Here is a 24,129-nt window from a genome sequence, read left to right on the forward strand (position 1 = left end):
TTTAGTAGGGATTCGACCTACGAACCATCAATTCTATAGGGATTTAACCTAAGGATCACATCGGTTTCACAGGGATTCGACCTACAAGCTATCGATTCCATAGGGATTTAACCTAAGCATCACATCGATTCTGTAGGGATTTGACCTACGAGCTATCGATTCCATAGGGATTTAGCCTATGGATCTCATGGATTTTGCAAGGATTCGAACTACGAGCTATCGATTCCATAGAGATTTAACCTAAGGATCTCATGGATTCCGCAAGAGTTCGACCTATGAGCTATCGATTCCATAGGGATTTAACCTAAGGATCTCATGGCATCCGCAGGGGTTTGACCTACAAGCTATCGATTCCATAGGGATTTAACCTAAGGATCTCATGGATTTCGCAGGGGTTCGACCTACGAGCTATCGATTCCATAGGAATTCAACCTAAGGATCTCATGGGTTTCGCAGGGTTTCGACCTTCGAGCTATCGATTCCATAGGGATTTAACCTAAGGATCACATCCGTTCTGCAGGGATTCGACCTACGAGTTATCGATTCCATAGGAATTCAACCTAAGGATCTCATGGGTTCTGCAGGGATTCAACCTACGAGCTATCAATTCCATAGGGATTTAACCTAAGGATCACATCCGTTCTGCAGGGATTCGACCTACGAGCTATCGATTCCATAGGAATTCAACCTAAGGATCTCATGGGTTCTGCAGGGATTCGACCTACGAGCTATCGATTCCATAGGGATTTAACCTAAGGATCACATCGGTTCTGCAGGGATTCGACCTACGAGCTATCGATTCCATAGGGATTTAACCTAAGGATCTCATGGATTCTGCAGGGATTCGACCTACGAGCTATCGATTCCATAGGAATTCAACCTAAGGATCACATGGATTCCACAAGGGTTTGACCTACGAGCTATCGATTCCATAGGAATTCAACCTAAGGATCTCAATTTAAGGAGATTAGTTTAACTTGTGGATTGAATTTTGAGAAATGGAAACTCTGGACCATCATAGTTAGCTATATGTGGTCTGCTTTCAGGATTAACCTCTTATCCCAAACGGGGATGAAATAAATTTGAGGAGCATTTTGAGGAAGTCATGAAAAATGATTCAGGTTTATCCCTTAACTTGAGCGGGGAATGAATTTGATGCAAATGAAAATTGATGTAAACGAATGCAATTAAATGCCAATGCATGCAAATGAATGCAACATGATGTAAATGGGTGCACATGCGTGCAAAATGAGAGATTTGTTTGATCTTGCCTGCATATAGAACATTTTGAAGTAAAAACAAATTTCCAAGAAAAATGCCCCAATGTGATTGGGGAGTAAGATGTTGGATGAAAGGATAAGTAATTGATATTTGATGAAAGCTCTCTGAAGGTAATAGGGTGAAAACTGATAATGAGCTTCTTGATTGATTCGGGAGGTATTCTGAAAGAGGTTACCCCTTGTAAGAAAACATTAGATATTTCACAAAGGAGGAATATGAAAGATGACACCAAGCCATGAGGAAAATTGATAATTTTATTAATGTATTGAAGAAGGAAATAACAGATTGATAAAAGAACTGAGACTGTATTGTCCCTTCAAAATGACAAAATGATGAAAGTGACATAGTCTTGACATTGTCGATTTCTTAGAAAACTTGCTCAGGATGGTAGATTGGTGTCTTCCTCATCTTCAATAATGATATTCTTGTCGATGCAATCTTGGACGATATTCTTCAAGACAAAACAATTCTCGGTGTCATGCCCTACTGCCCTATAAAATTTGCAGAACTGCTCTTTGAATTTGCCCATGATTGCTGGGGGATCAGCTGCTTTAGGCAAACAGATCATATCTCTTGCGAGCATGTATTCCAGAATACTCTCGAGTGTCTGGTCCAAAGGGGTGAACTCTCGATCCGTACTCCAGTCCTTGTGCTTTGGTTTTTCTTGATCTTTCTCTTTATGCTGAGGACTAGATTTGAGAAGCTTATCATTGTTGGAGAACTTTCCTTTTTGGCCCTTGGATCCCTCCGAATTGTTATTATGATTTTTCTTGTTGCCTTTGCTATCATTGCCAGAAAGAGTGAAGTGAGCTTTCTTCTTCTGCTCATTCTGGTTGTTGTTCTTGGTAAAGATGAAGCCCTCATAGACCCCATTTTTCATGCTTAATTCTAGCCATTCGGCTTGTTCTGTCAATTCTATGAATGTTCTTGATGGTGCAGTAGAAATAAGACATCTCAAGGGTTGCGGAAAATTGTTTAAAATTAGCGACAATGCATGCTCTTCTGATATCGGGTCTCTCATCTTATTACAAGCTGACCTCCATCGGTGAATAAAATCTCTAGCTTTCTCATTTTCTTTCTACTTCAGACTACAGAGGTGGCTGAGGGTCGGGAGTGCCTCAGCATTGAATAAGAAGCGCTCAATAAAACAATTAACTACTTTGTCAAACTCCTTCAACTCTATGGGGTTAATGTGCTCTGAATACCATTTCGCTGCAATATCCTCCAGACTGCGAGGGAAACAAAGGAATAAGGCTCGATTGTTCCTTCTGAACTTGGAACATTCTGCAAAGAATAGGGCAAGGTGTGCTTTTGGATCACCCAAACCATCAAATTTGATAAATTTTCTAGGAAGGTTATCAAGATTGTCATCCCCATCCAATCCGTCATAGAAATCTCCACTTGTAAAGACCTTCTTGCCCTTGTTACGAGCTTGGAGGTCCTTGACCATCTTAACCACGTCTCTGAGTTGAGGTTGAGTCAGATCATCGACAGATTGATTCCTGGATCTGTAAGCTAACCCCTGTCCTTGGGTTGACCTTCAAAGTTCCTGTTGTATCTCACATTCCTCATCGGTACCACCCGTTAACTCTACTTCATTAAAAATTTTCTCACGATGATTATGCCTCTTCGAGATTTTCACATTCTTTTTCACTGTTCGGCCCCTGCCCTTCTTCTTATTACGAATCTTTCCTGAACTAGTCTCTGTTTTTTCAGTCAGCATTTTCTTCATCATCTTCTGAAATAACAGATACATCTGAAGGTCAATGTCATTGTTGCCCTGTTGGCTTCTATTTCCAGCAGATCGTGGAGAATCCATTTCTTGCTCTGAGGCTGAAGAGTAACTAATATGTTGAACTGGTGAGGTTTTCCTGCCGGACCTTGTCTGAACCATGTAAGGATGCAAGTGCTCTCTGTAGGGCAAAACTGAGGGTTAGCTGCTGAAAATGGTTTTGAATAGGAAACATTCATTGGATATCTGGTAGACAATTTAAAAGATGTCCCATTACTAGGGTCTGAGTCGTCGCTGGAGTCATGACATTTGCACTGCTATTCTTTGCAAAATAAACAACTGAAAATGTGCCTTGTTACCTAGGCGAGGTCGTCAAACCATGATAGAATGAAAATGAAAGGAATTTTATTGAAGAAAACATGATTTAATAATAAACTTGACAGAGAGGAGGGGGGCAAACAATTTTCCACCACTCCTGATAATCATTAGACCCTCGAGAACCTGAGAAAAGAGTAAGATTGACAAAGGAATCCCAACTATATCTGGCAGAGTGGTATGCTTCGAACCACTGCGCTGATGCGAGATCGAACTCTAGCATGATCTCTGAAAGTAGGCAAGCTTCTACACATTTCTGCCTCTGAGAAAACTGCTTGACGCAGCGCTCTAGATGGTAATATGTGCAGAAGAATGGGCCAAGTAGCCTGAACCGCTTGTATGCATAAGTATATCTGAGAGGTGATTCTTGACGATCAAAGTAGTCCCACATGACCTCTTTCTCTTGAAGGTTGTTAATCAGGAATTGGTAGCGAGCTTCTGAAAGAAGCTTTTCACCATTATATCTGAATGAACTGGCCCTGGTTGGCACATGCTGGAGGAACCAGGACTGCAGGGCATAGGTGCACCCCTCGACCAGAATCGATTCTCCGAGTGCGAAATGGGTCAACCCTCGGTAAAGAAAAGCGAGTGCGGCCATGGCTATAGAGAGGTGGTTGGTCTGTCAACTTTCCCACCTTCGCAGAAGTTGAACTATCCTGACATCCATGTAATTTTGTCTGTTTGAAAAGAGAGCCAATCCCACAATGCATCGGATCATCGCATGCTGGATTCTCTCTCGAGTTGTTCGAGATAAAGAACTGACTTCCATAAATGCCCCATACTGTCTATAGATTTCGAGCAGGTTCACATATTCATTTTCATTCTCCTCGATCAATGGCCAAGACTTGCGTCCTGTCATGGAGGCTAAAGCATCTCGGGGATCCAGACCCTTGACATTGATTAAGAACTGTTTCTTCAATGGATCTCCTAGATGACTGGCTAGATCGGGCAATCCCATAATTTCTGAAAACTCATCCATCAACAAGGTCATTTCTTCCCATGGGAACCAGAAAGTACAAGTGCACAGATTCCACTGCTCTGCTAGTGCATGTATCAAATTGCCATTGACTGTTTGCTTTCCCAGTGCAGATGCCAGTTCTAACCAACAATCACTCAAATGGTCCGGAAACAAACAAGAGAAATTTTTGAGCCATGAATAATACCACCGGGGAATGAAGGATCTGGTTCTGAGAGATCGATGTTCAGGAATACCTTGTCGCACCTCATAGAAGATATGACCCTCAGGAAAGACTGAATCAAGTTGACCGGATGCCATCAGACTGGAAAACATGGAAAATTGGAAAATGACTTGGGAAAATACAAGTATTTTGAAAAAGATGCATGCAGGATAAAAATGAAGCTGAAAATTCAAGATCCAGAAGAATGAAAGGATGAGAAATCACCTGGAGTTTTGAAGAAAAAGTGGATGATTTGGAAAAATCGTCCAAAGTTTTGGAAAAATACAAGGAAATGCTTCATAAATTGGAAAATGAGGTATTTGAAAAATCGTCCAATATTTTGGAAAATTGGGAAAATATGACAAAATAAGATGGAAAATAAATAGATCACATCCTGCACAAACAATTATGCACATACAACATTCCCTAAGAAGCTGACTCTAAATACATCAGTTTTGAAATAGTTTATAGGACCCTAATCTTGACTCTAGGCTCAGATCATCGGTGTCCAACAATGCTATGCTGATATATTCGAGCTGAAGCCCGATGTAAATGGTGATGTCTTCTTTTTAAATCGTTGTAATTTTGAAAAGATTTTTATATGTAAAACATGTGACAACCAGACATCAAATAATAAAAACCGGTTCTCACTAGTGGATGAGACTGGGTCGAACTCAGGAAACGGGAATATTTCGTATTCAATCACAAAAGTCTAAACTATTTTTTATTGTCGTATTATTAAATGTAAAATGTACGAGAAAAGTAAAAACAACTATCTATTACAACAAATGAATACCCTTCGCAGAGGGCGTAAAAAGCAATATTTACAAACCCAAAATCAAATTCCTAATTCTAAACTGAAAAGTAAAAAGAAGCTTCTACTCTTGCACCCTTCCGCGTCACGTATGCGTTTCAGCTCCACTTCTGTGCTATCCTGCACAAATCCAATGAACACGAGCAGTACCAGAGATAGAAGTAAAAACAATATTAAACTAGCTCAACACTAAAAACACTAAAAGATATCATCAAGAGAATCCAATGACAATTAAAGCTATATTAACTAAATCAATTAACTAAATTCTAATTCACTAACACTTAACTAAATGAAATCTAACCATTTCAATTAACTAACAGTGACAAGAATTAACAACTAACACTTCATTAACAAAACATGAACATGAACTAAAAAAAACACAAGATTAAGGAATTGAAAATAGTAAAATCAAGGAATTAATACAAAACATTAGATGAAAAAACAATAAAAACAAATGCACAATGAAATGAGAAAATTCAGTAAAAAAATGTAACAGAACATAATATGTAAAGAAATGGAAGAATGCAACGAAGGGCAAACAAAAGATGCAACAACAAAAATTATTCAGACAACCAGACATGCAATGACTGAAAAACAAAAAAAAATGAAATGAAAGCAGAGTAAGACAGTAATTTGAAAATGATTTAAAACAGAAAATTGAAAGTGAAGAAAACATGAAATCGCAATTATAAAAAAAATAGGGAATGCAATGCTGAAAAAGAAAGCAAACAGAAAAATTAGGAATAAGAAAAACAGGAAATCAGTTAGCTTTGTACAATATCCACAGGATGTATCAGCTACAGTCCAGAAATCGGAAAACAAACTGATCCAGAATGTTAATCCAGAAATCCTGAGTTCAATCGATCAGTATTCAAACAATACTTGCCAGAAATAAACTATAGATGATCGAGACTCAGACATTTAATTCATATTATGTATAAATCAGATCAGATCGCTGGATTTCACACAGTCAATTGCCATCTGAGAATCGATTAATATTTACACCGGCTAAAGAGCATAAATCTCAGTTCAAACTGCTATCCGATCTCTGATTGGATCCAGAAAGGATTAACAACACGATCTAACTTGAACAAATATCCATATGATAGATCAAATAACTCTGTAGCAAATACAAGTCCATCAAAATCAGTCACCGTGAAATAAAAAATGAGATTGCAAAATCAAAGACAAAAGGAAGAGGAAAGATGCGGAAAATCGAAAATGACAAGATGATGCAAAAATCAAAAGTTGATTTAATTTTTTTTGTTTTTCTGCAAACAAATTTAAGCAAGAACAATTGAAATAAAAGAAGAAGAAGAAGAATAAAGAAACAAAAGAAAAAAAAGATGAAGAATTTACTTACCGTAGCTGGAAGGGTTAGAGGAGAGGGCGATCTCCACCACTCACGCCGTCGCCGGACTGAATAGCCACCACCGGTTGGAGGATCAACAGAAAAATAGGGAGAAGGGGAAGGAAGGATTAGAAGAGCCGGTAGTGGAGAAGGGAAAGAAGAGAGGGAAGAAAGGGAAAAGAGGGGAAAGGGAGAGCTCAGGCGTACAGGGTGAGACAGGTTTTGATTTTTCGGTTTTGGTTTTTAAAAACACGGCTGGGTTGTTTTAAACTTCTAAAAATTCTAAACACTACTTCTTAAAAAAAATAATTGCAGTAAACCTCATTTCAATTTAAGTTTTAAAACTAACTAATTCTATTCTAATTTTTGTTATTTTTATTTTATTTAAAAACTAACCTACTACATTTAAGCCAAAAACTAAAATATGTCTAAAAATATAAAAATAAAGCTATTTTTCCATTTTTTCTATTTTGAAATCATTTTATCTCATTTACTGAAAACTAGCATAAAATTTGGTTTTTAATTCCTTTTCTCATGAAATCATGCATATTTTAATGTTAATTACCTCTGAAATATATGCATGATCAAATACCCCATGCTTATGTTTTGCTAGTCCTCGAGCAAACTAGACAAATGCAAGAAATCAAATTATCACCTAACTCACTTTCGTAGGAATCACAGTTGCATTTAGCTCATGCAACAAGCCCTCTCAACCCCTGGGTTATCCCAATGGATGAGTAAGGTCTCGTGAGGGTTTGCAGTGATGCTACCCACAAACATCTCTGTCATGTATGCAAAATACTACACATCCTCATAAGTAATAGGTAATTAAAGACTTTGTTTGCATAAATATTTCGTGTTACAAAAAAAATCAAAACATAATTAGAGTCTTTTATATACCACTACAGAAAAAGAATTTCTTTCACTTTTCTAATTATCACAATTATTTATGTTTTATTCTTAGAAAATCCAATAAAAACAAGTTATTATTTATTTATCCTCACTCATATGTTTTCTGCACAGGTTTTCTCAATCACGCTTCTAAGCACTGAACTTTTCTTTCTTTTTAAGCTCTTTTCTTCTTCTTTTTCACGCTTTTTCTTTTTGCGTATTCATTCTTCTCTTATAACTTGCGTGTGGTCTGCTTTTATGCCTTGTGCAATGTCAATACCTTCTATACTTTTTCAATGCATACCAAAAGATATCAACTAAGTTCATTTACCTTTGCAACGTGAGAGTCAAACACTTCAACTTGTATCTGTTCTCAGCTACTTAGGATCACAAAGTTTTCCACTCTCCTTTTCGAAATAAAATTCAAAAGTTTCAACTTACATCTAAGTCCCATCTACTCAGGATTGTGGAATTATCCAAACAACCTAATGCATGCTTCTTTTTCACTTTTTGAGCTCATTTTTACGCTTTTGTTCATTTGCTTAGTTTTCAAAAAATAAAACTGTGCATATTCATATTTATGATTCAAAATAAATTCTAACATGTATCTATCATCATTTCTTTAAAATTCGCATAAACAACCATAATTTTTAGATCCATGTTAGAAAAATTTTTCATAGGGCTTAAAAATCCTCTAAAAACATCAGATTTGAAATAACATTCATATAAGTTCAAACTCTTTTTTTAAAAACCTACTTTTCATGAGAGATGTGTAAGCATGTGCAAGAACGTAAACAAAAATATCAAGGTGTGCAAACTACACCCTCCCCCATGCTTGAATGACACTGTCCCAGTGACACTCCCCCATGCTTATATGAAACTAAGTGAATGCACATGAGAGGAAATAAATGAGGGAAAAAAGTAAAATGACCTCACATAAATTAAAAATGCATGTTCTATGAATGCAATGTATACATGACATGACATGAAACTCATAGAAAAAGATAGAAAACGAAAAATAAAACCAAAGAAAATCTACAAATCCTAATCAACGAATGTAATATTGTACAAAATATGGGTTGCCTCCCATAAAGCGCTAAGTTTCACATCCCCAGCCAGACGGATCCTTGGAAAAACCTTCATCGTCCATGAGATCAATGGACATAAAATCAGGCTCAATCGGTCTCTCTATGAAAAATAGTGTCATCTGTGACACTGTGCACTGTGTTCCCATCCTGTCTACCTCTAAATGGCTCGAAGTGCCCGATCCAACTCAAATCACCTATCTGATTTTCAAGTAATCCTCGGTGATCCTCTTCGAGTGATTCATTATCCTCCTCCTGAGGTGGATCACTCAATAACCAAGCATATTCTGCTACTACGAGATCTTGAAGGACATCAACCTCGAAAGAAGCCTCCTCAACAGCAGGCCCCATAGCAGCACGAAAAATGTTCAGCCTCATCTTCCTATTTCCGAATGACACATCCATTGCACGAGTGCGGCAATTAATGCACGCGTTGGCGGTAGCTAGGAAGGGGTGACCGAGAATAATAGGGGTCTGTTGTAGACTATCAGCTCCCTTTATATCTAATATCACGAAGTCGACAGGTAAATAACAATCCTCCACCTTGACTAAAACATCTTCAAGTATCCCTCTCGGGACCTTGATCGATCTATCTGTAAGCTGAAGAGTCATAGGTGTCAGTTTCATCTCTTTCATTTCAAATTGGTCATAAAAGAAACCCGGCAAGATATTGACACTTGCCTCAAGGTCGAGCAATGCACGCCCAACAGTGATGTTTCCTATGACACATGAGATGATAGGAGTCCCTGGGTCCTTGAGCTTAGGTGGCGTTTGGTGTTGCAATACTGCGCTCACCTGCCCAGTCAAATAATTTTTTTTTTGCGCATGGGACCTCAACTTCCTTTTCTGCGTACAAAGCTCTTTGAGGAACTTTGCATATGCAGGGACTTGCTGGATAACATCTAGTAATGGGATGTTTATCTGAACGTGCTTGAATATCTCAAGCATCTCTTGCATGTTCACTCCGGACTTACCTAGTGCTCTCGGTCTCTCTAATGCCTCAGGAAATGGGGCTTTGGGAATGTAGGATGGTGAAGGCTCAGATGAAAGAACCTTCTTGCTTTCTTGAGGTAAAACACTAGGGACAGACTGCTTCTCACTTATCTTCTCTCTTTCTTCTGCAACCTCCCTCGCTTGGTACTGCTTCCCACTTCTAAGGGTTACTACTTGAGCCTGTTCTTGATGTGTATCTGTCAGATGCAAGCTACGCATGGGTTCCTTTCTCTTAGGGTTGACAATAGGCTGGCTAGGTAGTGTCCCCTCACTTCGTCTGCTAAGCACCTCGGCTAGCTGCCCCATTTGGGTCTCTAATTTTGTAATAGACTGGGTATGTGAGCTCAAAGCTTGCAAAATCTTATCCTCAAAGGACTGACTATGCGAAGGCTCATGAGACTGGGGGATAACTGAATCTCTAAAATTCAGGTGCATAACCGCCTTGCCTGGGTTGACTTTGGGAAGGGTTAAAGGGTTGAGCCTGTGGGTTGCGCCATGAGAAATTGGGATGGTTTCGCCAGCCCGGGTTATAAGTGTTGGCAAATGGATTGGGTGCGGGCCTAGCAAAGTTTTGAGCCATCTGAGCTTGCTCTTGGACAAACTCAGGGTACTGCGGCACAACTGGGCACTCGAGGACATGGTGTGCAGGACTCGCACACAACGCGCACACCTGCATGGCAGGAGAAGGACCCAACAAAAACTGATCTAATTTCTGGGACAGTTGGTCTATCTTGTTGCACAACTCAAGGTTTATCCCTATTTCAAAAATACCTGTCTTCTTAGTACTATCCTGTGCAGGTGCATTCCTATCGAACCGTGAAGTTGTTGCATGGTGCATTGAATTTTTGCTCAATGTCTCAAAAAGCGACCATGCTTCATCCTCACTTTTTAGCATAAAAGTGCCCCCACATGACGAATCCACTATTTGCCTGTCCTTCTCGGTCAGGCCATCGTAAAAATACTGCACCAGTTGCCAGCGAGGCACCTGGTGGTGGGGACACTTGCGGAGAAGATCTTTCATCCTCTCCCAAGTCTCGTAGAATTGTTCTCTCTCAATCTACGAGAAACTGATTATGGCTTTACGAAACTGATTCGTCTTACCAATTGGGAAGTACTTTTTAAGGAACTCGCGCTGCATTCCTTCCCAAGTGGTAATCTGAACCGTATCGAGAGCCTTTAGCCAATGCTTAGCTTTATCTTTGAGAGAGAATGAAAACAACATCAACCTCAATGCGTCATCTCCAAAGTTGTTGATCCGCACTGTCGAGCAAATCTCTAGAAAATCATCAAGATGACTATATGAGTCTTCGTTGCTAAGGCCATGAAAGGATGGTAGCATTTGAATGATACTGACCTTTATTTCAAATTGATTGGCTCCTACATCAGGTCTCATGACGCAGGAGGTGGGAGTGTATATAGTGGGCATGAAGTACTCCTTAAGGGTACAGAACAACGATCGATTTTCGGCCATGGTGATAGGATGAGGAGTTCTCCTAACAATAAACTCGGGACTCAATTAGCTCGGGTCGAGTGATCGTTGCGCGTGCATACACCTCGTAGTAGACCGGTGTAGCACACGTCCTAATTTTGGGTTTTCTACCTAACTAACGCACTAGCGGCCAAACCACAAAGTGAGTAAACTAAAACAACGAAAACTAAACAAACACCGCGCAGTTGCACATAGCAGGGATTATGCAAAAGAAATATGAAATCTAAGTGTACGGTACCAATCGTACATAGTCACCTCTAAGAGAATCCTAGTGGGTGGCTGTTCAGAAAAGTAAGCTCGTCTCTACGATATGCACATACGTGGTTCTAAACCTAAATGCAAACAAACACTTGGGAATAAAGCGAATACTAGTATTACGCCGTTTCTCGACAACGACGCCAAAAATTTGATGTCTTCTTTTTAAATCGTTGTAATTTTGAAAAGATTTTTATATGTAAAACATGTGAAAACCAGACATCAAATAAAAAAAACCGGTTCTCACTAGTGGATGAGACGGGGTCGAACTCAGGGAACGAGAATATTTCGTATTCAATCACAAAAATCTAAACTATTCTTTATTGTCGTATTATTAAATGTGAAATGTACGAGAAAAGTAAAAACAACTATCTATTACAACAAATGAATACCCTTCGCAGAGGACGTAAAAAGCAATATTTACAAACCCAGAATCAAATTCCTAATTCTAAACTGAAAAGTAAAAAGAAGCTTCTACTCTTGCACCCTTTCGTGTCATCTATGCATTTCAGCTCCACTCCTGTGCTATCCTGCACAAATCCAATGAACACGAGCAGTACCAAAGATAGAAGTAAAAACAATATTAAACTAGCTCAAGACTAAAAACACTGAAAGATATCATCAAGAGAATCCAATGACAATTAAAGCTATATTAACTAAATCAATTAACTAAATTCTAATTCACTAACACTTAACTAAATGAAATCTAACCATTTCAATTAATTAACAGTGACAAGAATTAACAACTAACACTTCATTAACAAAACATGAACATGAACTAAAAAAAACACAAGATTAAGGATTTGAAAACAGTAAAATCAAGGAATTAATACAAAACATTAGATGGAAAAACTGTAAAAACAAATGCACAATGAAATGAGAAAATTCAGTAAAAAAAATGTAACAGAACATAATATGTAAAGAAATGGAAGAATGCAACGAAGGGCAAACAAAAGATGCAACAACAAAAATTATTCAGACAACCAGACATGCAATGACTGAAAAACAAAAAAAATTGAAATGAAAGAAGAGTAAGACAGTAGTTTGAAAATGATTTAAAACAGAAAATTGAAAGTGAAGAAAACATGAAATCACAATTATAAAAAAAACAGGGAATGCAATGCTGAAAAAGAAAGCAAACAGGAAAATTAGGAATAAGAAAAACAAGAAATCAGTTAGCTTTGTACAATATCCACAGGACGTATCAGCTACAGTCCAGAAATCAGAAAGCAAACTGATTCAGAACGTTAATCCAGAAATTCTGAGTTCAATCGATCAGTATTCAAACAATACTTGCCAGAAATAAACTACAGATGATCGAGACTTAGACATTTAATTCATATTATGTATAAATCAGATCAGATCGCTAGATTTCACATAGTCAATTGCCATCTGAGAATGAATTAATATTTACACCGACTAAAGAGCATAAATCTCAGTTCAAACTGCTATCCGATCTCTGATTGGATCTAGAAAGGATTAACAACACGGTCTAACTTGAACAGATATCCATATGATAGATCAAATAACTCTGTAGCAAATACAAGTCCATCAAAATCAGTCACCGTGAAATAAAAAATGAGATTGCAAAATCAAAGACAAAAGGAGGAGGAAAGATGCGGAAAATCGAAAATGACAAGATGATGCAAAAATCAAAAGTTGATTTAATTTTTTTTGTTTTTCTGCAAACAAATTTAAGCAAGAACAATTGAAATAAAAGAAGAAGAAGAAGAATAAAGAAACAAAAGAAAAAGAAGATGAAGAATTTACTTACCGTAGCTGGAAGGGTTAAAGGAGAGGGCGATCTCCACCACTCACGCCGTCGCCGGACTGAATAGCCACCACCGGTTGGAGGATCAACAGAAAAATAGGGAGAAGGGGAAGGAAGGATTAGAAGAGCCGGTAGTGGAGAAGGGAAAGAAGAGAGGGAAGAAAGGGAAAAGAGGGGAAAGGGAGAGCTCAAGCGTACAGGGTGAGACAGGTTTTGATTTTTCGGTTTTGGTTTTTAAAAACACGGCTGGGTTGTTTTAAACTTCTAAAAATTCTAAACACTACTTAAAAAAAATAATTGCAGTAAACCTCATTTCAATTTAAGTTTTAAAACTAACTAATTCTATTCTAATTTTTGTTATTTTTATTTTATTTAAAAACTAACCTACTACATTTAAGCCAAAAACTAAAATATGTCTAAAAATATAAAAATAAAGCTATTTTTCCATTTTTTCTATTTTGAAATCATTTTATCTCATTTACTGAAAACTAGCATAAAATTTGGTTTTTAATTCCTTTTCTCATGAAATCATGCATATTTTAATGTTAATTACCTCTGAAATATATGCATGATCACATGGCATAAGATCAATTTCTCTGGTTCTAGGCTTGTGTTTTCCAGCATCCTTGAGCGCCTGCCGATATACGTTGGACTATGGCCCTTGGTACGTGACAGGGGGTTTTAGCCCAAATAGGTGACCCAGTTGTGAGGCTTTGTCCCAAACTATGGTTCTGGAAGAAAGCCCAGCAACGTGAAGACTGGGTAGAGATAGGTGAGGTGGTTTTTGAAAACAGGAGCACATGCAAGCAAACAAAGGGCTCTAAGACCTAGAGAGATAGATTTTTGAAAAATTGAAGAAGCAAACATTGTTTTCATACAAATCCTAGATTGAGGAGTGTTGTATTTCAGACCTAAGTCTATGTGAGCATGAATAATTCTCCTCAATATGGTCCTACCAAACCATGCCTAGTCTATATGCAATTCATGTCAGCTGGGTTCGAGTCTAGGCTCCTAGGTTCACATGATAACAGAAAGTAAAAGCTGACATTCCATGGAACACGATTTTGACAATTTGAACTAAGTCAAGCACACAATTGATCAGGCGAAGACAAGTACCATCTCGGTCACCAAACCTGTTATCATCCAATTTTTTACTTTTGCAAATCAAACTGACCTTTGAAAGAGATTTTGAAAAGAACTCGCCTTCGTTTTAAAATGTGCGATAATTCTGAAGAATGAGACTCGTCTGTCGGTACGAGGTTCAACCGTTCCTGGCGCCTTTATCAGGGGTAATCGAACCAAGGATCAAAAGTGTGCTTAACTTTGCTCAACTTGTCCAAATCGTGTTCTATTTCCTAAATGCACAAAGAATCAGGCATGCGCTATGAATTTTCTGAAAATGCAGATTGAAAACATGATGTTTGCTTTGAATATTTGAAATATTTGGAAAATTCTTGGAAAAGGTGATACTTTAAAAATTGTGCGCTTTGTGGGGGAACATTTCTGAGGAAAATGAAAAACAATTTCTGAAGAAATATAAGTGTTTTGTGGAAATCGATTTCTGAGGAATTTCTAATAACTTTGGGAAAAACTTGATTTCTCTGAATTCAGACTTTGAAATTGAAGATATTATGACTTGGAAAATCGTGATTTGAACTTGAGGAATACTTGAAATTCTACTTGAAAGCTCAGAGTTTTGAGAAAATCATTTTTTGAGTAAGACTTAGAAAATTTTGAGAAATTCAATTTCTCTGAACTAGAATTGGAATTTGCAAATTGAAATGAATGAATATGATTTAAAATACATTGTTTTGGAGAATTGAGAAAATCCTTTTGTATTTTTGAGAAATGCAGTGCATTTTGAAGTTAGCCTAAGAGTGTAGGCTGAATGTGGCTAATATGAAGATCACAAATCTGGGTCTCTTTCGTATTTTGACTATGGCCATAAATATGGATTTCACCAATTTTGTCAACTCCCTAAGAGCTTGTGCACGTGCCATTTGTGTAGACCATGGTGGATTTGTGATATGTGCATGAATGATATATTCATCAGATATTGAAATTATAAAAGCAAACTATATACAATGCACCCTAATGCTAAGTGAGAATTGAAATTCTTATGCCAAATGTATTTAATTTACATCACTAATTGAATTTAAATAAATGAAAATACAGCCTTGAAATATCCCTGCAAAACTAGAAAGCTTGTTAGTGAAGATATATTGGCTTTTCTAGATTTATCACGTAATATCTGAAAATTACTAGATTTTGCTAGATATAAGCCCTTTTACATGATTTCCTGAGATAAACATAATGAAATAGGAAATAAAATTAAAGAAATATGAAAATAAGATTTGAAAATTTGAAATTGGGGTCAAAATACCTCTATCAGCAAGACTATGGCCTTGAAATCAAAGTTTTTAGAAAGATATTTTGTAAAAATGGGGTTTTGTAATTCAAATGAAAATAAATCAAATACAATATGATATGATATGATTAAAAATGAGAAAATCAAAGTTTAGAATTTCAAAATTGAGATCAAATGACCAAAATTCCCCTGATAGCAAGACTATGACCTTGAAATTAGGATTTTAAGAAAATATTTTGGTGAAAACTTCAGATTTAGGGTTTAAATGAAATCAAATAAACATAAAATCGACCATGAAGCATCCTAATATAATTCTAAACATGAACAAACCCTAAAAATATGAACTCATGCACAAAAATCCAGAAATGTCATGAAAATCATGATTTTGGCAGTGTTTCGGGATCCTGTGGGTACCCTATTTTGCAATTTAACTCATCCAAGCATCAAATGATATTCAAAATCAGTAAAAATCGATAAGTAAACTTTTGATAACCCTAAAATTAATCTAGAAATAGAAATATCAAATTTTGACATGATTTAAACATGAAAATTGCTTAAAACCCCTAAAATATGCTATTTTTACCCACGAGCATGTACCTGTGATGGTGTCAGACCCGAATCAGGGGTAAAATCACGTTGGAAATCCCTGAAATTTTATAGAGACAAAATAGACATAAAAACAAAGAATCTACTATTTACAGATTGGAAAAATCATCTTCAGTTAGGGAGATATCGTTTCGGCAATCTGTACTTGAATATAACAAATATAAAATTTATCAAAACAGATGCTTCTGGTTGCAAAATATAAGGAAAAATAGCAAAAAACATCAGAAAATTCTAGGATTTCAGCAGTGAATAGCAGACATGTAGACAATGAACTCTCCTTTTTACAGATCATTGATCGGATCTCTAGTTACAGAGATACGACCAACACAAGCTGAATTAGGGTTTTAATAAATCATAACGAGTTCTAAAAAGTTGATCTGACTTTCTGTCAGAGGAAAATAGTGAACAGTAATGTAAAAATACAGGAAAATTACAGTAAATACTACGCATTAACATGATACTGCTGCACTTTATGGATCACAAATCGGACTTTGGATGAGAGAAATAACATAATTGCAAGTTACCTATGAATTTCAATAGCGATTTTAACTACTGGAAATCACGATTTGATCTTTTATTTTTCTGACAGAGTTCCCAAATCCCAAAACTTCTGATTTTTTTTACCAAGACTCAATGACACATCTATGGACCACATATAAGAAAATCAACAATTTCTAACAAAGATTTAAATGCGAAATAGCATGCTTTTTACAGATCTAGAATCAAAACACTCAAAAACCTAATAAAGCATTAAAATCTATGATCTAAGCATGGAAAATAACAAAAAAAAACTCATAAACAACATAACAAAATTAAATTTAATATTGAAATTGATGAAATAAAAATTAATATCATAAGAAAAAAAAATCCAGGGAATCCATGGTTGAAATTGATTTTACCTTTTAAAACATGGATTTAACCCATTTAACGGGTAAATCTCATGTTTCGTTGGTTAAGAACGTAGAAAACAACAACTTGAATGATTCTAATGGATTAGAATCCTATAAATCACCCTCCAATTGAGTTAGTTCATCTTATTGGGTCGATTTTGGAGTTCTTGGAAGAAACTCATGGTTGTAATCCATGAACAAAGGGCGATAATGGTTAATTCCATGATAAAAAGCATAAAAAAATAATAAAAACATGAAAGAAAATATAAAAATCTTACCTTTGGTGGTTGCAGCTTCAATGGAGGAAGGAGAGGTGCTGGAGAGAGGAGAGAGACCACGAAAATTTGAGAGAGAGAAAAGAGCCTCTTAACCCCTCTAAAGAGCCCTTATTTATAGTTTTTTAAAACCTCCTTAATTAGGGTTAATTAAGGAGTTATTTTTTTAGAACTCTTTCTAATTAATCTAATTAAGGGGGGAATGATTTTTTGGAGAATTGTAGCCTAGGTGGGACTCTATCTAACCCTAATTGACTTAATTAACTTAATTAATAAAAAGAAATTCCAAATTTGGTGCCACCTAGACGGGCCCATATTTTTTTTAAAACTCGAATTTAAAAGCTTTAAAAACTGCTGAAAAGCAAAGATGAAGTTTTAAAATCACTTTTGACTCTTCTAACCTATCTAGGACACTAACTAACCCTAGTCTAACCCTAACTTCTTCAAATGTGGCACCACCCAGAGTGGGCCCCACTTGAATTTTCAAAAACGATTTTAAAACTTGAAATTGAGAGTTTTTTCAAAAGATATTCAAAAGTGAACTTGATATTGAAAGTTTTGAAATGTCATAGAGTCCTGACTGGGTCAGAACTCCTCCAGATATGACACCAACTGAGTAGGCCCCATATCAAAGTTTTAAAATTTTGAAATAAAGACAAAATAGCTTTGAAAAGATGTTAAAATCAATAAATAAAATTCAAAGGCTTGAAAATAGAGTCCTAATCGAACTGGAACTCTGGGCTAGAGTCATGAAATTTTAGGACTGAGATTTTAGGATTTTGAAAGCCAGATAAAAAAGGTTTTTGAAAGATTTCATCAAACTGGTAAAATAAGTTAGAAAACGCAATCATGGTTAGAGTCCTAATTCAACCAAAACTCCGAAATAGAGTTCTGAATCAACCGGGACTCTACAAAATGACCTAATTTTTGAAAAACAAATGAAAAGGAATGAAAACGAAAGTAAAAACAAACTTAAGAATAGACTCCTAACTGGATTAGGACTCTGGGACAGAGTCCTGATCGGACTGAAACTCTAGATTTTTTTTGGTATTTTCTGAAAAACAAATGAAAAAACTTATGAAAATAGTGAAAATAACAAGTATTGAAATCAAACAGAGTTCTGATCCAGCTGGGACTCTATGGACAGAGTCCTAATCGGACTAGGACTCTCAAATTTTTGGATTTTCTAAGAAAACAAATGAGGGAATCTTGAAAAATAGGTAAAAATAAGATAAAATTGAAGTCTGGTTAGAGTCCTGGTCTGACTAGGACTCTGAGGAAGAGTCCTAATTCGACTAGAACTCTAAGAATTTTTGGTTTTCTGAGAAGCAGGAGATGAGATTTAAACAGAACTTTTGAAAACTAGTGAAAATGAAGTGAGACAATATACTCTGGATAGAGTCCTGATTCGATCATGACTTTGGGATAGAGTCCTGACTTGATCAGGACTCTGGGGTAAAATCCCAGAATCTTGAATTTCCATGGTAAAGGTGTAACAAATTTGAAATTTAGAAAGATAAATAAGGAGATTTTGGAAATATTCTCTCAAAAGTGAAATCAGGGTCAGAGTCCTGATTCAACTGGGACTCTTTGAATAGAGTCCTTGTTGGACTAAAACTCTGAGTTTTTTACTCATTTTAAAAGATTTGATTAAAAATAGCTAAAATAGCAATGAAAGATAGAGTCCTAATCCGACTGAAACTCTGAAAAAGAGTCCTGATCCGACTGAGATTCTTGAAAAAGAGTCCTAATCCAACTAGGACTCTGGAATTTTGGCCAAAACAAAAGATTTTGAAAGGTTTTCTAAAAAATAGGTAAAAAGGATAGTAAAAGGTAGAGTTCTGATCTGACTATGACTCTGAAAAAAGAGTCCTGATCCAATTAGGACTTTGAAATTTTTGATAAATAAAGGAATCCAAAAGCGACACCACCTAAATGGGTCTCATTTGAGAATCAAAATCCATTGAAATTGAGTTTAAAATGAATTTAGATTTTTTTTGAGGAAAACATTTCAAAATATAAGATCCTGGGGGTTGGAAAATGACAAAAATGTTGATTTGAAACCCAGGTTTTGAAATTGATTTCGAAAGAAAAGTTTTTAAAACTTAAATCTGGATTTAATATTTTGAAAACGGGAGTTCTAGATCTCGATAATGAGATGAAATGACATGCAATGCTATGCAATGCAATGAAATGATATGTCGAATGCATGCAATTATATGCAGTGACATATGAAATGTAAACACTGGATAAGGGTGAAAATTTGGGGTGTTTACACACTTGAATAAATTTACCCTATTATTTATGCCTAAGTAAACTACATTATTTCCTCTATAACACTATAGTAATCATGTTCATTTTCACCGTAGCTGCTACCCTTGACACACACGCCACTATTCATCATTGATTTGTTTATACGTAGTCTTTTGTATGGAATCGATAACCATTTACGATGTACCCATTGTAACATTGCACAACTTTGGTCAGACCATTTTGTAAATCACATATTCCTTGATCTTTAACATCACCATGGCAGACCTACAAACATAAATAATGATTGTGATCACGACCAATTAAGTAACTTAATGTTGTTTACACATAGACAATTTATGTCATCGTCCTTAGCAACTCTTTCAACCACTCCACAAACTTAGTTTCACATTTTTTTTGTACTTCTGCATCAGTGAGATGTGAAACTTCTCTTCGCAACTCCAGATCAAATCGTCTGCACTTAACAAATACTTATATTACCGAACCATGTATGCACATATAGAACATAAAAGGATTTAGATTTGTGTTGCGTCTATATATACTTACTCAATGTATGGGTCGATCGCTGAGCAATTAAAAAGAATATAGATTTGTGCTGCGTCTTACTCTCGATCTGCCAAGAGTCTTGATCAGCAACTACCAAATGCATGCCCAAGTGGTTGAAATGTCGACAATTTGTCAACTACAGTAAATTGTTCTCCATCATCGTTACGAGGCAGACATGTGTAAAGTGTTGGAATGCGAGGTTCAAAGTACATAGATGAGAAATTTGAAATCTCTTCTAAAGTGTACGCCTCACAAATAGAGCCTTCAACTCTTGCTTTATTCCAAACCTTTTTTTTGAGGTCAAATATGAATCTGTCAAAAATATATATCTTAAATTTGAAATATCTGTCATTGAAAAGACAAATATAAGAAAACATATACCTTTCAAATGGGTACATCCACCGATACTGTACAGGACCATCAACCCTTAGTTCATATGGCAAATGTATGATCAAATGTTCCATAACATCGAAAAATGCTGACAGAAATATCTTCTCTAGATGACAAATAGTAGTGATAAATGAATCCTTGAGATTCTTTACCTCAGATACTACGACTTTCGATGCACATAATGTTCTAAAAAATCTACTCAACTCAGATAATACCACCCATATAGGTTTTTCTAACATATCATGGAATGCTAGGGGTATCAATCGTTGCATAAAGATATGACAATCATGGCTCTTCAACCTATATAATTGTCTATCGTCGATCTTCATAGCCCGAGCAATGTTAGAGACGTATTCATTTGGAAATCTCTACTATCTCAACCATTGACATATCTGCTTTATTTGATCAGGTCCAAGCACATACCTTGCCTTTGGTTTCAGTTCTTTGCCATTATACTCTTTGAGTTCCAATTCTGGTCTTTTACATATTACTTTTAAATCCATACGGGCCTTCGGATTATCCTTTGTTTTCCCTTTAACATTCATTACTGTATTAAACACATTATCAAACATATTTTTCTCCACATGCATCACATCCAAATTATGCTGTATCAATAAGGTTGGCCAATATGGTAGTTTCCAAAATATAGATTTCTTTGTCCAATTATGATCCTTCCCAAATCCAAGGAAGGGTGTCGAACTACGGGCATCTGTTAATACATCTGTAAAGTATCACAATCTTCTTAAAATCTCTATGCCAGATAATCTTGTGGGTGGACCTTCCATTTCAATTGTGCCTGCTCGAAACACATTCTTTTGTCGTCGGAACGAATGGTCGCTGAGTAAAAATCAGCAATGACACTCAAACCAGCATGACTTCCTTCCATGCATCAATCTAAAAGTTTTTGTATTCTCCATGCAGTACGGACATGCCAACCTCCCATGTGTGCTCCAACCAGATAACATATCATATGCAGGGAAGTCATTGATTGTCCATAAAACAACGGCCTTCATATTGAATTTTTGTTTTTTATGGGCATCGTACGTGATAACACCATCATCCCACAGTACTTTTAGTTCATCAATCAATGACCTTAAATATACATCAAGATTTTGGCCAGGTGAGGTCGGACCAGGGATCAATAAAGACAAGAAAAAATTTTGATGCTTCATACACAAGCTTGGTGGAAGGTTGTATAGAGTTACAAATACTAGCCAACATGAGTATGGAGTTGATCTACCCCAAAATGGATTAAATCCATCTGTACATAGACCGAGTCTAACATTTCTCACTTCCATTGTGAAATTTTGATGAGTACAAACAAAGTGCTTCCAAGCTTCCGCGTCAACATGATGCGTGATCTTGTCTTCATCATGTCGAACTTTATTTGCATGTCATCTCATGTGTTTAGTTGTCCTTGAAGACATATACAATCGTTGCAATCTAGGGGTGATAGGAAAGTAGCGAAGCAACTTTTATGAAACTTCTTTTGATCTCGTGCTACCATTGCCTCTTGTCTTTGGTTTGAACCGAGGATGTCCACATGACGGGCATGATATGTTATTTTCCTGATCCTTGAAATACATGCAGTGATTTGGATAAGCATGTATCTTTTGATACCCCATACCTAGAGCGTTGATCATAACCTTCGCACGATAGAAATTTTGTGGCAATTTCTCATCTTTAGGCAACATACTCTTCACAATCATGCACAAACAGTCAAAACATGATTGACTCAAATTATACTCAGACTTCAAATTCAGTAGTTGAAGAACTGCAGACAAGATAGTGTGACTCTCGCAACCATTCCAAAGTGGCTCATCAACATCCCTAAGTAAATCATAAAATTTACTAGCTACATCGTTTGGTGATTCTTCATCTACCACAGTTGTTACATCACTAGGACCCATAGCAGAACCTAGTTTTGTTCCTGCGACATCAAATATCAAATCCATATATGGATTATCATGCACCACATTCACCCATGCATCAAAATTGTTTCTAAATTCTTCACCATGAAACATCCAATTCTGATAATCACTCACAAAACCCTTCCTGTATAGGTGATGTCTAACGCCATGAGGTTCTACAAATCGATTGTTCTTACAAATCTTACACGGACACCTAATTTGACCTGTGGGATCCACTGTACTGACACTTGCCGTTGCAAATTCAATAAAACTTTTAACATCATCTATATATTCATGTGATACCTCATTGTCAACTATCCTATGATACATCTATTCACGGTTTGCAATCATTTTGTCGTATGATGTTATGAATAGTATCCTAACCAGTTAAAAGAAAATCATCAGAATGCTATAATGAAGAAAGTATCAAATTTATCATGCAATATATAATGCATGCTGTATATTTGATATATATCACACACACACACACACACACACACACACATATATATATATATATATAATGTCATACAATCACAAGAACTATGATGCATACATTGATAACTTAATTTTTTCATGTGCAAACTATTCATAACACGATATATTCATTTGAATCATACTTTCATTATACAATTTCACATGGAAGTAATAATCAAATTGAAAGTAACTACATGCAAGCATGGATACAATCACATCAAACATTGCAATACATTCAAATCATTCATATCAAAAAAATGTCAAACATGTACCTGCAGCAAACACACTTCAATATCCCGCTAACTACTACCATACCTAGCATGGAATCCGTACTCCAAAAATAAGAACACTTCTATTCTCATATATTAAAATCATGCTCAGCATGATCTCCAAACTCCATCAAATCAGTCCTAGATATCCACAACTAAGTGAGTGTGTGAACAAAAAAGTGTTGCATCCAATAAATTAAATAACATGTGATGCACTTGCATCACTTACTCACCACGGGTATTTACCTGATTTGATTTGCTTTTCATCGAAAATCTTTTACAAGCACAGTGCTCAGAGCTCCTTATATTTACTGAAAAACAGTAAAACCTGCTGAAAATCACACCAGAAACTCAGTTGAATGCTAAAACTCGTAGTAAAAAATCAAAACAGATTAAAACAAAACAAAACAAAAATCGAAACGAAAATAATACCTCTTAAAAAATGCCTTACGAACAAAGCCTAAACCCTAACCTTGACAAAAACCTAGCATGCACCCACCCACTGAGTCCCCTGTCGACCTTCTAAAAAAAAATAGACAGGGGCAGGGGCTCAGCCCCTGCCGACTTGCCAACAAGAAGAATGGAAGGCGGCAGGGGCTTGGGCCCTGCTGACCCACAAAAGCCCAATCGACAGAGGCTTGCCCCCTGCCGACCTGTATGAAAACACAAAGGCAGAGGGAGAAAAAGGCCCCCGCCTACCGTAAAACAAAGAGGTAGGGGGAAGAGCCGCCTCTGCCTGTCAGAAAATCACAGAGGCACCCCCCTGCCTGTCAAAAAATCACAGAGGCACCCCCCTGCTGTTATTGTCGCAAAATTTTTCCCTTCCCTGCGAGAGAGAGGGGAAACGATCCTATGAGTCAAACATGACTAGAGTTTGAAAATTGTTTTGAAATACTCGCCTCCGTTTTGAAA

Source organism: Nuphar pumila, chromosome 12 (genome assembly GCF_984573655.1).
Source record: "Nuphar pumila chromosome 12, dmNupPumi1.hap1.1, whole genome shotgun sequence".
NCBI classification, from domain to species: domain Eukaryota; kingdom Viridiplantae; phylum Streptophyta; class Magnoliopsida; order Nymphaeales; family Nymphaeaceae; genus Nuphar; species Nuphar pumila.